The 17,648-nt window shown below is 38.9% G+C and overlaps 1 non-coding gene across 1 annotated transcript; it reads left to right on the top strand.

The window, feature by feature from the left end:
- Window positions 1-17,090: 17,090 nt before the first annotated feature.
- On the top strand, window positions 17,091-17,219 carry LOC116742824. The gene has a single exon (XR_004346598.1). It is a non-coding gene; the product is annotated as a small nucleolar RNA SNORA70 (small nucleolar RNA).
- The last annotated feature ends 429 nt before the right edge of the window (window positions 17,220-17,648 follow it).

Genomic DNA, 17,648 nt, shown 5'->3' with positions numbered 1-17,648 from the left:
AAAGACAATTTGGAAATGGATATAAGCTGAATATTTTAAAAACCGATGACTTTATTCTAGAATAAACTCTTAGGAATGAAATAGGGAAAATATTTCATTTTAAGAGGAATAAAAATTGTGAAATACTTAGGAATAAATTTAACAGGAAATGCGTGAGAACTGTATAAAGAAAAAAAAGAGATATTATTAAAGACAAACAAGATAACCACTCTCTTGGATGGGAAGACCTATTATCATCAAATGTCAAACCTCCCAAAATGAATATGCAGGTTATGGGGAACAGAGCACTTTCATACATTGCTAGTAGAAAGAGGAGGTTTCCTAGCATTTGTGGAAAGAAATCTTACAACATATGTTAAAATAAACAGTATCCTTTGACTCAGTAATTCCAGTCCTGTGATATACAGCACTAATGCCTGAGGACATATGTACACGATACTTATTGCAGAATAGTTTGCGGTTGCAAAAAGCTTTATAAACAAAATGAATGTTCACAAATGGGAAACTGGCTAAATATATTGTGATACATCTACATCATAAAATAGTATATGTCTACCTAAAAGAATAAAAAAGAGCTATGCCAAGTGAGTTGGAGGGAGTTCTATGCAGTATTGAATGAGAAAAGCAAAATGCGGGAAAATGTGTATAATATAATGCCATCTTGGTAAAAAAGAAAAAAGCAACCACACTACTCAAAACACGTCTGTGTGTGCATATGTGTGTATAAAATATATGTTTGTACTTCCTTGATTCTGAAATGCCTATTTTTTTCACACTATAACATCTCTGAAATGAGGATGCATCTTTCAGTCACCAAATGACATATGGCAATCATTACAGTGTTGTCCTTGCCTACAAATGCACGTCAAAGCATGTGTACCCACAGGTAATGGGTGTCGGGGGCTTCAAGGAACAGTCCAAATGCAACAGTGGAGCAATGTTGCATGATAGGCAATGCTGCATCATTAATGTTCTTGATGGCACAGATGACAGCAGTGTGAGGAAAATCACAGACCCAAAGTCTGTGAATTGAAAAGAGATTCCAAAGAGTCAAATTCTGAATATGGAGAAGTTTTAGGACTATCTAGCCCACTTTATTTCACTTACAGTTTTCCTTTCATGTGTACAAATGAGTGATATCTAAAAAGGCCTAAAAGAAATAATTCAATAAGTTTTAAAGTAAAAGTCACAAGGGTTAAGAAAGCATTGTGTCGTGGTTTAATTGGCAGCATTTTTTTTGTTTCAACATAGAACATAATTGTGTGTCTTTACCTGTAGCATCTTAAATTAAGTGAAATTTGCAGTACAGGTATATGTTTATTAATATTAGAGCTGTACAGGACTATATGAGCAAGGAGAAAATTATGGATGAATACAATGCAGGATAGTAATATGAATGTATTAGTCTGCTAGGGCTGCCACAACAAAATTCCACAAACTGAGTGGCTTAAATAACAGAAATTTATTTTCTCTGGAAGCCAGAGATCAAGGTGTCAGCAGGTTTGGTTTCTCCTGAGGCCTCTCTCCTTGGCTTGTAGATGGCCACCTTCCCACTGTGTCCTCACGTGGCCTCGCCCCTGTGTGTGCAGCCCTGGTGTCTCTCCCCGTTCTAATAAGGATACCAGTCATATTGGATTAGGCCCCTACCATTATGATCTTATTTGATCTTAATTCTCTCTTTAAAAGCTCTAGCTCCAAATACAGTCACATTCTGAGGTACTGGGGTTTAAGGCTTCAACTACAAATTTGAGGTGGGAGGGGACACAGTTCAGTCCATAACAATAGGTTCCTTGGGGAGACTTGGGGAGAGAGAATAAGAGAGACCATGTAATAAAAGAAAAGAAAAATGACCACACTTTTTTAAAAAGGTCATGCATATACAGGCACTTACACAAAATCACTCATATGTCACCCCAATGATCACAGCAACACTATGTACAATAGCCAAGACATGGAAGCAACCTGAATGTCCATCGACAGACAAATGGATAAAGAAGATGTGATATATATATATACACATACACACACACATATACACACAATGGAATATTGCTCAGTCATAAAAAAGAATGAAATAACGCCATTTGCAGCAACAGGGATGTAGCTACAGATTATCATATTAAGTGGAGTAAGTCAAACATGAAAGACAAATATCATACGATATCATTTATACATAGAATCTTAAAAAATGATACAAATGAACTTATTTATGGTTACCAAAGGGGATATCAGGGGAGGGATAAATTAAGAGTTTGGGATTAACATATACACACTACTATATACAAAATAGGTAAACAACAAGGACCTACTGTATATATAGCACAGGGAACTATACTCAATATCTTGTAGTATACTATAATGGAGAAGAATCTGAAAAAGAACATATGCATATGTATGTATAACTGAATCACTTTGCTGTGCACTTGAAACTAACGCAACATTGTAAACTACTTCAATTTAAAAAAATTTTAAGTAAAATCTTAAAAACTGAAATAAAATCACAAATGTAGAAAACAAACATAGTTATCAGGGGATAAGGAGGGGAGGGATAAATTGGGAGCTTGGAATTGACATATACATACTACTATATATAAAATAGATAACTAACAAGAACCTGCTATATAGCACAGGGAACTCTACTCAATACTCTGTAATGGCCTATATGGAAAAAAGAATCTGAAAAAAAAATAGTGGATCTATGTATGTGTATAACTGACTCACTTTGCTGTACACCTGAAACTAACACAACATTGTAAATCAACTGCACTCCAATAAAAAATTTTAAAAAGAGACAATAAAAATGAAAAAATAAAATCATGCATCTGTGTATATAAATATATAAAGATGCAAATATAAAATAATTATTTTAAAAGCATTTATTCAGTGGTTCCTCATTGTCCTTGGAATCAAGTCCAAAAACTATAACACGGCTGATAGACCTTTTAGGAGTGAAACTCCCGACTCCTTCCCCAGTCTCCTCTCTCTTGCATTGTTTACTTCACTCTCTCTGCTCCAGAAACCCCTAACTTCTTTCACTTACTCTGAAATTCCTGCCCCTGTCCACTGTCCCTTCTTTTCAGAACACTCTTCTCCAAACTGCCCACTTTTGCTCTATTCAGTCTTTAAGTCTCAGTTTAGATTTTACTTCCTTGGAGAGGCCTTGTCCCACCCCACACCAACTTTCTCATGGTAGTCCAAACTGCAAGAGAATCATCCAGATCCTCATTTAAAATGCAGATCCCTTGTTTCCACTCAGAGCTGCTGAATCAGACTACTGTGGCAGGGTGGGTGAGAATTCTTCTGCATTCTCCAAAGAAGATATACAGATTGCTAACAAACACATGAAAGGATGCTCATCACTAATCATCAGAGAAATGCAAATCAAAACTACAATGTGGTATCACATCACACGGGTCAGAATGGCCATCCTCAAAAAATCTACAAACAATAAATGCTGGAGAGGGTGTGGAGAAAAGGGAATCCTCTTGCACTGTTGGTGGGAATGTAAATTGATACAACCACTATGGAGAACAGTATGGAGGTTCTTAAAAAACTAAAAATAGAACTACCATACGACTCAGCAATCCCACTACTGGGCATATACCCCGAGAAAACCATAATTCAAAAAGACTCATGTACCACAATGTTCACTGCAGCTTTATTTACAATAGCCAGGACATGGAAGCAACTTCAGTGTCCATCGACAGATGAATGGATAAAGAAGATGTGGCACATATATACAATGGCATACTACTCAGCCATAAAAAGAAATGAAATTGAGTTATTTGTAGTGAGGTGGATGGACCTGGAGTCTGTCATACAGAGTGTAGTAAGTCAGAAAGAGAAAAACAAATACTGTATGCTAACGCATATGTATGGAATTTAAAAAAAAAAATGGTTCTGATGAACCTAGTGGCAGGGCAGGAATAAAGACGCAGACATAGAGAATAGACTTGAGGACACAGGGAGGGGAAGGGTAAGCTGGGATGAAGTGAGAGAGTGGCATGGACATATATACACTACCAAATGTAAGTTAGATAGCTAGTGGGAAACAGCTGCATAGCACAGGGAGATCAGCTTGGTGCTTTGTGACCACCGAGAGGAGTGGGATAGGGAGGGTGGGAGGGAGATGCAAGAGGGAGGGGATATGGGGATATATGTATGCATATAGCTGACTCACTTTGTTATACAGCAGAAACTAACACAACATTGTAAAGCAATTATACACCAATAAAGATGTTAAAAATTTTTTTAAATTAAAAAATAAAGTGTGTGAACCTGTGCCACGGGCTAGTTAAATCTCCATAACACGCTGAACTTTCTCCTTTAAGATCCATCACAAGTGTTACTGTTTATTTAATGCAGGGATGGGCAACCAGGTAGAATATATTTTAGGCTTTACACACCAAGAGGCAAAATCAAGGATGTTAACATAGGTACTTATATAACAAGATAGAAAACAAATTTTCACAAACTTTTAAATAAAATTTTTAACAAAATTAAAAACACAATGGAATATAATTTTTTGTAATACAAGTCTACTAATGAAGAAAACGGAATTTTTTTTGTTGGGATGACATTTTGCTTAATTAGGGTCGAAGTTAATGTTTTCTAATAGTATAGTAGAAACACGGCCTTGTTCTTCTACAAAGCTTTCCCTTGCTTCTCTGCAACACAGTGTGTGAGTGGTCATAAGTCAGTATCTTTTTGAAAAAAAAAGGTGCTACACAGCACCTCTTTGGATCATCACACATGCACACACACACACATTCACCAAAGATGAACAAAAGTGCCGATAAATCTACTCAAATCAGCCTCTAGAATTTCACTACTCCTTTACTTACATGCCTTCTCTGTTCTGGCAATCAATTCACTTCCCTATCCTTTACTGAGTAAAACAAAGGTAACTGCCTGTAGTCAATATATATATTTTTTAACATCTTTATTGGAGCATAATTGCTTTACAATGGTGTGTTAGTTTCCACTGTATAACAAAGTGAATCAGCTATACATATACATATATGCCCATATCCCCTCCCTCTTGCATCTCCCTCCCACCCTCCCTATCCCACCCCTCTAGGTGGTCACAAAGCCCTGAGCTGATCTTCCTGTGCTATGCAGCTGCTTCCCACTAGCTATCTATTTTACATTTGGTAGTGTATATATGTCAATGCTACTCTCTCATTTCATCCTAGCTTACCCTTCCCCGTCCTCATGTCCTCAAGTCCATTCTCTACATCTACGTCTTTATTCTTGTCCTGCCCCTAGGTTCTTCAGACCTTTTTTTTTTAGATTCCATATATATGTGTTAGCATACGGTATTTGTTTTTCTCTTTCTGACTTACTTCACTCTGTGTGACAGACTCTATGTCCATCCACCTCACTACAAATAACTCAATTTCGTTTCTTTTTATGGCTGAGTAATATTCCATTGTATATATGTGCCACATCTTCTTTATCCATTCATTTGTCAATGGACAAGTAGTCAATATATTTTAAAGCCAACTTTCCAGGTAGAAATGGGCACTTCTTAGAGTCAGAACTAGAAGCCCAATATAAAAGATGACTGACTATATGTCCATAGGAAAATGCTCAAAGTCATTCTAGGTTCTGACACTTCAAGGTAAGGAGTTGTATTCTTGCCTTCCAAATTTCACATGATTTTTCTCTTATTGTCTTCTTTAGTTTCTGGACATAGAGAGACATGGCAAAGTCAAAAGTGCGTTCAGGGCTTCCCTGGTGGCGCAGTGGTTAAGAGTCCGCCTGCCGATGCAGGGGACGCGGGTTCGTGCCCCAATCCGGGAAGATCGCACGTGCCACAGAGCGGCTGGGCCTATGAGCCATGGCCGCTGAGCCTTCACGTACGGAGCCTGTGCTCCGTGCATTAAAAGAAAATACAGATTAATAGAGTAGGGAAAATTTTCCTAACTGTGTGGTTCAAAATCCAAAAAGCTTCACCAAATTAAAAGTGAAAGAATTTGCATAGCAAAGAAAAAATACACCAACAAAATATGCAACTAAAAAGACAAATGACCATCTGGACGGCTGTTTGGAAATATATATTTATATTTTTCAAAAAGACAAATGACAAGCTGGAAAAATATTTATAATTTACATATAAAGAGCCTTTAAAAATGGAGAGGAAAAAGACCAAAAACCCTATAGAAATTTTCACTAGAGATATAATCAGACAATTCATTGAAAAATAAATGCAAATTACTCTTACTCATATGAAAAAATGCTCAACCTCTTTCATGATAAGAGAAATACAAATTAAAACTGCAGTCAGATGCAATTTCTCACCTGCCATATCGGCACAACCCCAAAACTTTGACATCATACTTTGTTGGCAAGACTTTGGGGAACAGACACTCTCATAATTTGATGATGGGAATGTAAAATGGTATAACTCCTATGCAGGGGAATTTGGCAGTATCCAGCAAAATGTCATATGCATTTACCCTTTGACCCAGCCATCCCACTTCTAGGAATCTCTCCCACAGAAACATTGGCAAAGATACAAAAAGACACATGCACAAGGCTATTCATCTTAGCATTACTTGAAATAGCTAAAAGCTGGAAATAACCCAAAGGTCCACCAATAGGGGTCTGGTGGAATTAACTATAGTATATCCACCCTAAGGGGTTCTAGGCAGCAGTAAAAAGAAATGAAGATTCTCCTTATAGACTATACATAATATATATACACTATACGACTCTCAAACTTTCTCAATCCATAGTCCCCTTAGTGTCTCAATAATTTTTCATGGTATCCCTAAGCCAAAAGAAATGCCTAGTAGTTTCACTTGTTAATGGCCTTAAATCACCCACAAGTAGTAATGGATGAGAGAGGGAAAGGAGGACCAGAGAGGATGATGCTAAAGAAAGAAAGGCAGGAGATGGTATCAAGAAGAGAGAAGTGAACAGTTTCTAGGGACACAGAAAGGGCAATAAAATAAAGAAAGAAAAGGGTCCCCTGTAGTTGGCAAATAGTGAATTCAGTCAGGGTGAATTTAGTGCAGAAATGAGGGCAGAAGAAAAATAGGGAGATGTGTATCCTGCATCAGAGGGAAATAACCAGATGATCAGATGATGTCAATATGACAGAGGAGTGTGGGGAATAGCCAGAAAGCATGATCCCAAAAAGAGGAAAGGACTTTACCAGCGGGTTAAAAGCCATGGTTTAGAAGCACAGGTCTACAATCCCTTATGCAAAATCCCTTGGGGCAAGATTTGTTTCTGGATTCAGAATTTTTAAGATTTTAGAAAATTAATCATGGAACACATACAGTTAATACGTAATACCTGGGAAGCACTTCATAACCGAACACACTAATATTTCTTCAGACAAAAGTATGAATATTAAGAGTAAACAGGATGAATAGATTCCCATCAGTTTACATCTATTTTTGTCACCATATAAAATACAAAAAGCTTTCAGTTCTCAATGCATTTCTTTATTTCAGAATCGCAAGTAAGGAATTGTGGGCTGGTAGCAGAGAAATGCTAAGAGCAGGTCTACGACAGGTTTCTTCTGAGCAGACGGTGAAAGGGACATTCACTAAGAAGATAAGGATAGAGAATCAAGCAAAAGGAGGATCAGCCAGGAGGGCAACATGGAAGAGGAGTAGAGGACTCTGCATAGAGGCTTGGCATTGGGGGCAAGGATCAAGGTGCCAAGGAAATGGGGCTCAGCTGAATTGACGGTGGGCTTGAGTAAGTTAAGTTCCAAGAGATATCAGAAAGATAATAAGATTAAAAGACTGCCTCTTTGGGGACTTCCCTGGTAGCACAGTGGATAAGAATCCCCCCCGCCAACGCAGGGGACACAGGTTCAATCCCTGGTCTGGGAAGCTCCCACATGCCGCAGAAAAACTAAGACCATGCACCACAAGTACTGAGCCTGTGCTCTAGAGGCCACACCCCTCAAGCCTGTTGCACCGCAACAAGAGAAGCCCCCACTCAACTAGGCAAGACTGTGTGCAGCAATAACGACCCAATGCAGCCAAAAATCAATAAAGTTAAGTCTTTTAAAAAAATAAAAGACTACATCCTTTGTTATTTTCCAAATGGAAAACTGAAGAGAGGCTCTTTTGGAGTCTTTTGAAGAGAAGTCTTACCAAAGAAGCTAAGGGGTGGGGAAGGCTTTCAAAATGCACCCTCTCTGTGGAATCACAGCTTCTAGGGTTGACCAGGGTGCTTAAGGCTTTGGGTTTACAGCACAGGATGTCTTCTCAAGTGCTCAGGCAAGAGAGGGCCCGTGTATCTCACAGGGCAGGGCATAGAGCTCTGCTATCCCTTTCCTGGGTACCTGTGGGGAAAAAAATCCCCCCGGGTTTCTTGCCTTCCTCCCTAATGAAGGACATTCCTGAGGACCAGAGGTTAACGCTTTTCATGTTCTTGGAACATCCTAGATAAAAGGCATGTCTTAAAGCAAACATGTAATTTTACATGCCTATGGAATGCCTTTTGTACCATGCAGTCGAGGTTTAACAGTATGTGTAGAGATTATGTTTGGTTTGTTCTAATAAAATTTAATACGTTCCCATCAGGCTGGAAAGACTCTTCAGCTTCAGCCAAAGTTTTTCCTTAAAGACTCACGTGCAATGAACCCAGTGAAGGTAAGTCCCTGCCATGGAGACATGGTCAGGAGTGGAGGGGGAGACCACGCACAACAGAGGATTCATGCCAGAGTTCGAAGGCAGAACCAGACCCCAGGTACTGTCATTCCTGCATCATGCACTTCAGCTGAGTGGGCAGAGATTACTAAACATCACATTAAACCATCCAGCTCCCTTTCACAAAAGTCACAGATGGAGCAAGGGAAACACCAGGTCTCGGTGCTGGCCAGGGTCCCAGGGGAAGGCAGCGGGTTTATGAACACCTGAGAGCAGGCATGTGAGTTGATGTTTAAACAGTTCCAACATATCATCAAGGGCTTCAGCCAAGTTAATGAGAACCAGAGCTCCAGACCAAAACGCTTATTTTGAAAATACCTATTTTTCCAAGATTTTGCATTTTAAATTAAACCATATGAGTAATTGTATCCTCGCTTCATACTCCATTCTGTAAAAGAAAATTCTTGTTCCCTAACTTGGGAAAGAACGTCATGATTTTGCAAAAGGGGAAGTAAGCTCGTGGGGACGGGGGTAGAGAGTAGAGCCCTGGATTGTCCACAGCTAAGCCCAAGCAGCCGTCAAGCAACTTTGACCAACAGGTAGGCAAAGGCCGCTGGGAAAAGTTTCCAGATCACTACCTTGCCCTCCCCCAGAAATCCAAATTCACCTTGCAGGCTGATTCTGCTTCCACCCTGCTTCTATAGGAGGTGAGAACTGGTCATAATCCAGTGAATTTAAGGCATTTGAAATTCATGTAATGAAAAGACCTCTGTAAAGGCCAGGCGTTGTTTGATGGCCTTTAAATGGTACGAATTCGTTTTGTTGGAATAGGGGGATATTTGTTCTTTCTATTTTTTCTTTATTTAATTTTTGTTTTGTTTTGTTTTGTCCTAGGAGTTATCTGACCTTTCTGGGTGTTTTTAAACTTCCAGGAGTTGTGTGTTGCTCTGAGCAGCTACTGGTTAAGGTTTAACTGATGATAGGCCCTCAGACTACAAGTTCCTAATGAGGTCTTTAAAAGACCTAATTTTATTGTTCCCTTTTCTTTGACTTGGTGATGTACCCAAAACTATTCAGTTCTAGAATAAATATTTCATCTTCAGAATCAACTAAGGAGCCATCCTGGTGGCGCAGTGGTTGAGAGTCCGCCTGCGGATGCAGGGGATGCGGGTTCGTGCCCTGGTCTGGGAGGATCCCACATGCCGCGGAGCGGCTAGGCCCGTGAGCCATGGCCGCTGAGCCTGCGCATCCGGAGACTGTGCACCGCAATGGGAGAGGCCATGGCAGTGGGAGGCCCACGTACCGCAAAAAAAAAAAAAAAAAAAACCAACTTGCTATTTCTACAAGAGGCATTCATTCCCCCAATTAAACTGTTAAGTAAGGTGATGATGGGAGGATGCAAAGAGCACATGAGGAAACAGATAAATAGAGGGGTCAAATGGAGTCAAGCAGGGAGTTGCAAGTTCAAATCTTCCTTCTGCCACTGGATCCTGTGTGTAGTCATCTGCCAGCCTTGTGAATAGAAATTCATCTGTACAGAGCTTTGTCACTTACCAAACACTCTTGTGCAAACCTCATTTAATTTTCATTCATAAACCCCATTTTCATGACAAGGAAACTGAGATGCAAAGAAGTTAATCTGACTTGACCGATGTCTCAGAATTAGAAAGTGTCACAACCAGGACTCAAACCAAGCTCTGTTAAACTCCAAAGCCCCTTCTTTTAAGACTCAGATTTGCATTCATCTGTCGTTGGACATTTAGGTTGTTTCCATGTCCTGGCTATTGTAAATAGCGCTGCAATGAACATTGGGGTACATGTGTCCTTTTGAACTATGCTTTTCTCAGGGTATATGCCCAGTAGTGGGATTGCTGGGTCATATGGTAGTTCTATTTTTAGTTTTTTAAGGAACCTCCATACTGTTCTCCATAGTGGCTGTATCAATTTACATTCCCACCAACAGTGCAAGAGGGTTCCCTTTTCTCCACACCCTCTCCAGAATGGAAGATGTGGTACCTATACACGATGGAATATTACTCAGCCATAAAAAGGAACGAAATTGGGTCATTTGTAGAGATGTGGATGGACCTAGAGTCTGTCATACAGAGTGAGGTAAGCCAGAAAGAGAAAAACAAATATCATATATTAATGCGTATAAGTGGAATCTAGAAAACTGGTACAGATGAACCTATTTGCAGGGCAGGACTAGAGACATAGACATAGAGAATGGGCATATGGACACAGAGGAGGAAGGGGAGGGTGGGATGAATTGGGAGATTAGAATTGACGTATATACACTACCATGCATAAAATAGATAGCTAGAGGGAACATCCTATAATGAACAGGAAGCTCAGCTCGGTGCTCTGTGACGACCTAGGAGGGTGGGATTGGGGAGGGGGTGGGAGAGAGGTCCAAAAGGGAGGGGATATACGTATACACATAGCTGATTCACTTAATTGTACAGCAGACACTAACACAACATTGTAAAGCAATTATACTCCAATTAAAAAAAAAGACTCAGATTTGCAAAGTAAGAATTATGACAAACTAGACCCCAGGAACTTAGTATTAATTCATTGATTTGCATCCAGCTGTGACATGATAGAAGGAGTAAGGCATCTACTTCTAGATTCATATTCTTACAAGTGGTATGACCTGGCACTAGCCATCTGACCTGAGTTTCAGTTCCCTCAACTGAAAAATGAAACTAATAATTACACTTATCTCTAGTCTTGTTGTCAAGGTTATATGAGAAAATGAATGAGGAAGCATCTGTCGTACAGGGCCTCAGTAGATGTTGATTGGTTAAGTAAGTTACTCAAAAAGAAATACAGCATAGTGTCTAAGTGCTTGGCCTCTGGCTGGTTCTACAGACTCAAATCCCAGCTCTACCACTTAGTGGCATCACCTGGGGCAAACTACTTTAGTTCTTGGAAAAGTGGAGATAATAATGGGGCAGTTGTGATAACCCCTGCAAGGTCTTAGAACAGTACCTGGCATATAGTATTATATGAATTTTTTTATTAGAATTATTATTAATATGAGTGAAAGTAGTTGATTTCTTGAGCATGTTAAGTAGTTTTACTACCACACGTTTGGTGGAAAAGGAAGAACACAGGATTGCTACAGAAAATTTATATATGTTTTTTATTAACAGTGGGCATTATTATTTTTAAAGGAATGCCTCTCATGTTTCTCCTTTAATTTTATTTGGGTTTCAATTAACTGCTCTTTATTTTTATTTCTCCTTTAATTTTATTTGGGTTTCAATTAACTGCTCTCTATTTTTATTTATTTTTCCCACATATTGACTTACCTCTTCTCTTCTCTGCCAATTTAACTCCTCCCCATTCTACAAAGAAAATCAGAAATCCCATGACTCTCACAATGTGTGTGTATACAAAAGCACGTGTAAATAAACACCCAGCTAATCTTAATATTTTATACAGTTCACAAAGGACTTTCATATACAATACAGATTCTCATTCAATGCTCTTGACAGACTGTGGGGTAGATATTGTTAGAACTTTCATTTCACAGATAAGAAAATTCAATCTTTGTACACCTGAGCAACTAGCCCAAGGACATACAGTTAAATTGACTACAGTTTTGCGTTTTAGGGAAAATATTTTTTTCTTTTTACCTTTTGACCCTCTTCACCCATTTCTCCCACACGTACCCCACCCCACTCCTGTCCCGCATCTGGCAGCCAACAATCTGTTCTCTGTATCTATGAGCTTGGTTTTTACTTTTTGGTTTGTTTGTTTAGATTCCACATATTTTAGAGATCATACAGTATTTGTCTTTCTCTGTCTGACTTATTCCACTTAGCTTAATGCCCTCAAGGTCCATCCATGTTGTCAAAATGGCAATATTTCATTCTTTTTTATGGCTGAATAATATCCCATTGTATATATATATATACCACAATCTCTTTAACCATTCATCCATGGATGGACACTTAGATTGCTTTCATGTCTTGGTTATTGTAAATAATACTGCAGGAAACATGGAGGTGCATATATCTTTTCAAATTGGTATTTTCATTCTCTTTAGATAATTACCCAGAAATGGAATTTCTAGATCATATGGTAGTCCCATGTTTAAGGTTTTGAGGAACTCTTATATTGTTTTCCCTAGTGGGTGCACCAATTTACATTCCCACCAAGAGTGTACAAGTGGTCTGTTTTCTCCACATCCTCACCAACACATGCTATTTCTTTTCTTTTTGAAAATAACTATTCTAACAGGTGTGAGGTGATAGCTCATTGTGGTTTTGATTTGCATTTCCCTGGAGATTAATGATGTTGAGCATCTTTTCATGTACCTGTTGCCCATCCGTATGTCTTCTTTGGAAAAATATCTATTAAGATCTTCTGCCCATTTTTGAATCGGATTGTTTCGGGGGTTGGTTTTGTCCTGTTTGGGTTTTTTGGCTGTTGAACTGTATGAGTTCTTTATATATTTTTATAAAAGTTTATTTGACTTACAATATTATATTAGTTTCAGGTATACAACATAGTGATTTTGATTTTTTTTTTTTTTTTTGTGGTACACGGGCCTCTCACTGTTGTGGCCTCTCCCGTTGCGGGGCACAGGCTCCGGACGCGCAGGCTCAGCGGCCATGGCTCACGGGCCCAGCCACTCCACTGCATGTGGGATCTTCGCGGATCGGGGCACGAACCCGTGTCCCCTGCATCGGCAAGCGGACTCTCAACCACTGCGCCATCAGGGAAGCCCCTTGATATTTTCATACATTATGAAATGATCATCATATGAGTCTAGTTACCATCCAACACCATACAAAGTGTTACAATATTATTGACTATTTTCCCTACACAGTACATTATATCCCCATGACTTATTTATTTTATAACTGGAAGTGTGTACCTCAATCTCCTTCGCCAATTTCACTTACCTTCACACCCCCTGACTTTTTTTTATTTTTGTTCTTTTGTATTTTAGATTCCACATATAAGTGAAATCTATGGTATTTGTCTTTCTCTGTCTGACTTATTTCACTCAGCATAATACCCTCTAGGTCCATCCATGCTGTCACAAATAACAAGATTTCACTCTTTTTCATGGCTGAATAATTCCATTGTGTCTTATGTGTATGTGTTTATATATATCTTTCTTAACCATTTGTCTGTCGATGGACACTTAGGTTACTTCCATACATATTTTTTTGATATTAGCCCCTTATCAGGTGTGATTTGCAAATATTTTCTCACCCATTCAGTCGGTTGCCTTTTCATTTTGTTGATGGTTTCTCTTGCTGTGCAGAGCTTTTTAGTTTGATGTAGACTCACTTGTTTTATTTTTGCTTTAGTTTCTTTCATTTTTGGTGTCAGATTCAAAAAATCATTGCCAAGATCTATGCAGAGGAGATGACTATGTTTTCTTCTAGGAGTTTTATGGTTTCCAGTCTTATGTTCAAGTCTTTAATCTATTTTGAATTAATTTTTGTGTATGGTATAAAACAGAAGTCCAATTTCAATCTTTTGTATGTGGCTGTCCAGTTTTCCCAACATCATTTATTGAAGAGACTGTCCTTTCCCCATTGTATATTCTTAGCTCCTTTGTTGTAAATTAATTGATCATATATGTATGGGTTTATTTCTGAGAGCTCTATTCTGTTCCACTGATTTATGTGTCTGTTTTTATGCCAATTCCATACTGTTTTAATTATTATAGCTTTATAATATGGTTTGAAGTCAGGGAGTGTGATGCCTCCAGTTTTGTTCTCCTTTCTCAAGATTGTTTTGGCTATCTGGGGTCTTTTGTGGTTCCATATAAACTTTAGGATTATTTGTTTTATTTCTGTGAAAAATGTCGTTGGAATTTTTATAGGGATTGCACTGAATCTGTAGATTGCTTTGTATAGTATAGACATTTTAACAGTATTGTTTCTTTTATTCCATGTGTACAGAATATCTTTCCACTTATTTGCATCTTCTTCTATTTCTTTCATTAATGTCTTGTAGTTTTCAATATACAGGCTTTTCACCTCCTTCATTAAATTTATTCCCAGGTATTTTCTTTTTCTTGATTCAATTGTAAGTGGAATTGTTTTCTTAATTTCTCTTTTTGATAGTTCATTTGTAGTGTATAGAAATCCAAGAGTTTTGGGCTTCCTTGGTGGCGCAGTGGTTAAGAATCCACCTGCTAGTGCAGGGGACACAGGTTCGAGCCCTGGGCCAGGAAGATTCCACATGCTGCAGAGCAACTAAGCCCGTGCGCCACAACTACTGAGTCTGTGCTCTAGAGCCCATGAGCCACAACTACTGAAGCCCACGTGCCACAACTACTGAAGCCCATGCACCTAGAGCCCATGCCCCACAACAAGAGAAGGCACTGCAATGAGAAGCCTGTGCACCGCAACGAAGAGTAGCCCCCGCTCGCCACAACTAGAGAAAGCCTGCGCACAGCAATGAAGACCCAACGCAGCCATAAATAAATAATTAATTGATTAATTAATTATTTAAAAGAAAGAAATCCAAGAGTTTTTTTGTGTATTGATTGTGTATCCTGAAACCTTACTGAATTTGTCTATTAGTCCTAACAGCTTTTTTCATGGGGTATTTAGATTTTTCTATATATTATACCAGATAACCTGCAGATAGTGACAGTTTTTCTTTTTCCTTTCCAATCTGGATGCCTTTTATTTCTTTTTCTCACCTAAATTGCTCTGGCTACACTTTCCAATACTATGTTGAATAGAAAAGGTGAAAGTAGGCATCCATGTTTTTTTCCTGATCTTAGAGGAAAGCTTTCAACTTTTCACCACTGAGTGTGATATTAGTTATGGTCTTGTCATATATGGCCTGAATCATGTTAAGGCACGTATCCTCTATACCCATATTTGTTGAGAGTTTTTATCATAAATGGTGTTGAATTTTGTTAAATGCTTTTTCCACACATATCGAGATGATCATATGATTTTTATTCTTCATTTTGCTAACGTGATGTGTCACACTGACTGATTTGTGGATGCTGAACTATACTTGCATCCCTGAAATAAATCCCACTTGATCATGGTGCATGATCTTTTCAATGTATTGCTGAATTTTGTTCACAAATATTTTGTTGAGAAGTTTTGCATCTTTGTTCATCAGGGATATTGGCCTGTAATTTTCTTTTCTTGTGGTGTCCCTTTCTGGTTTTGGTATCAGGGTATTGCCGGCCTCATAAAATTAGTTTGGAAGCATTCCTTCCTCTTCAATGTTTTGAAAGAGTTTGAGAAAGATTGGTATTAATTCTTTGAATGTTTAGTAGAATTCACCAGTGAGGCCCTCTGGTCCTGGACTTTTGTTTTAGAGCAGGTTTCTGATTGTGATTCAATCTCTGTACTAGTAATTGGTCTGTTCAGATTTTCTGTTTCCTTATGATTCAGTCTTGGTAGGTTGTATGTTTCTAGGAATGTATCCATTTCTTCTAGGTTGTCCAGCTTGTTGGCATATAACTGTTCATTTTAATCTATAGTTTGTACTAAATGGCCCAAACCAGAAACTTGATGGTTGGTAAAGGACACATAAATATATAGTTATGACTCAGTGAGTGTAATAGTAGATCATTTACGAAACTGATCAAAGACATCAATCTGATTTTTTTCTACACCACTTTTTGGACACATATTTTGTTCCCAGCACCATGCTAGGACTGAAAATGCAAAGATGAATGAGGAAGGATTCCTGATTGTGAGAAACTTATCATCTGTGGGAGAAACAGACGTGAAAACAAATAACTCTAACACATGTACTAAAACCTACATAAAGGTTAAGAGCAAAATGCAAGCAAACATGACATCAAATGGTTTTATATCACTTAGTGATACAATTATGCATGGAAAGTATCACCTTCTTGCTGCAAGACTATCCAAGATCATTACCAGTGAATGAGATAAACTTCTATGTAACTTATTTCCCAAATATCAAAACAAATTATATGCCAATGGGTTTGGAGGGGCTAACTAACTTTAAAGCCCACACTAAATAAACAAATGTCCCCTAAATACTCATACAAAGGCATTGATTGGCCAAGGGTCCAGGAGTTTCAAGCTGTGATGACAAAGGCATAGACTCAGGGTGGGCAAGGAAATAAAGGGGAGAGAACCCCAGTGAAGAAAATAGTTTCTTGCATGGCTAACAAAAGAGAGAGATGATTACAGCAGCCAGACTGTAGGGATTCTGGCAAAATTATGGTGGTAGCGTGGCAGTCACCCTATGTTTAAGAAATTAAAGACACTTCTAATTTCAAATATTTTAAATCATTACTCCCAGAAGTATATAAATATGTGCCAAACCTACATATCTCAATTTGGAGTTTTCAAAATATAGACAAAAGATTGCATTTAAATCTAGAAAATGATGTCCAAGGGGGGCATGTCAAGGTTAAGTTGGGCTAGTGGCTGGGAGAAAGTAGCCATGGAGTGCTGGGTTCAATCCAAGATTAGAAAAGGGAGCACCTATTTGCAGCCAATTAAGCTGACTGTGCTCTTTTCCTCCATGGAGGTCTGGCGTGCAATGGCTGCAAACTCCTAGGTAGTATATGCAGCCTGTTGCCTGCATGGGTTGCCCTGAGGGACCTTGGAGACAGCCCTTTCCAGTGGACATTTACGTCTGGCATGCTGTCCCTAATCTAGGCTCCAGATTGGTATGCATGGTGCCTTTGAAAAGCCCCAGGGCACAGCGGTCAGGGTCCACATTGGCGAAGTCATAATGTCCATCTGCAAAACAAGCTGCAGAACAAGGAGCATGTGATCAAGGCCCTAAGCAAGGCCAAGTTCAAGTTCCCTGGCCGCCAGAAGATCCACCTCTCCAAGAAGTAGGGATTTGCTAAGTTTAATGTGGATGAATTTGAAAACATGGTGACAGAAAAGCAGCTCATCCCAGATGGCTGTGGGGTCAAATATACCCCTAATCATGGCCCCCTGGACACATGGCAGGCCCTGCACTCATGAGAGCCTTATCCCCACCTTACGCCCACCAATAAATCCTACTTTCCTGTCACAAAGAAAAGGAAAAGGA

The sequence above is a fragment of the Phocoena sinus genome, chromosome 17 (assembly GCF_008692025.1).
Source record: "Phocoena sinus isolate mPhoSin1 chromosome 17, mPhoSin1.pri, whole genome shotgun sequence".
Lineage (NCBI taxonomy): Eukaryota > Metazoa > Chordata > Mammalia > Artiodactyla > Phocoenidae > Phocoena > Phocoena sinus.
The sequence above is the reverse complement of the archived record's forward strand: the minus strand, read 5'-3'. Positions and strand labels throughout refer to the sequence as shown.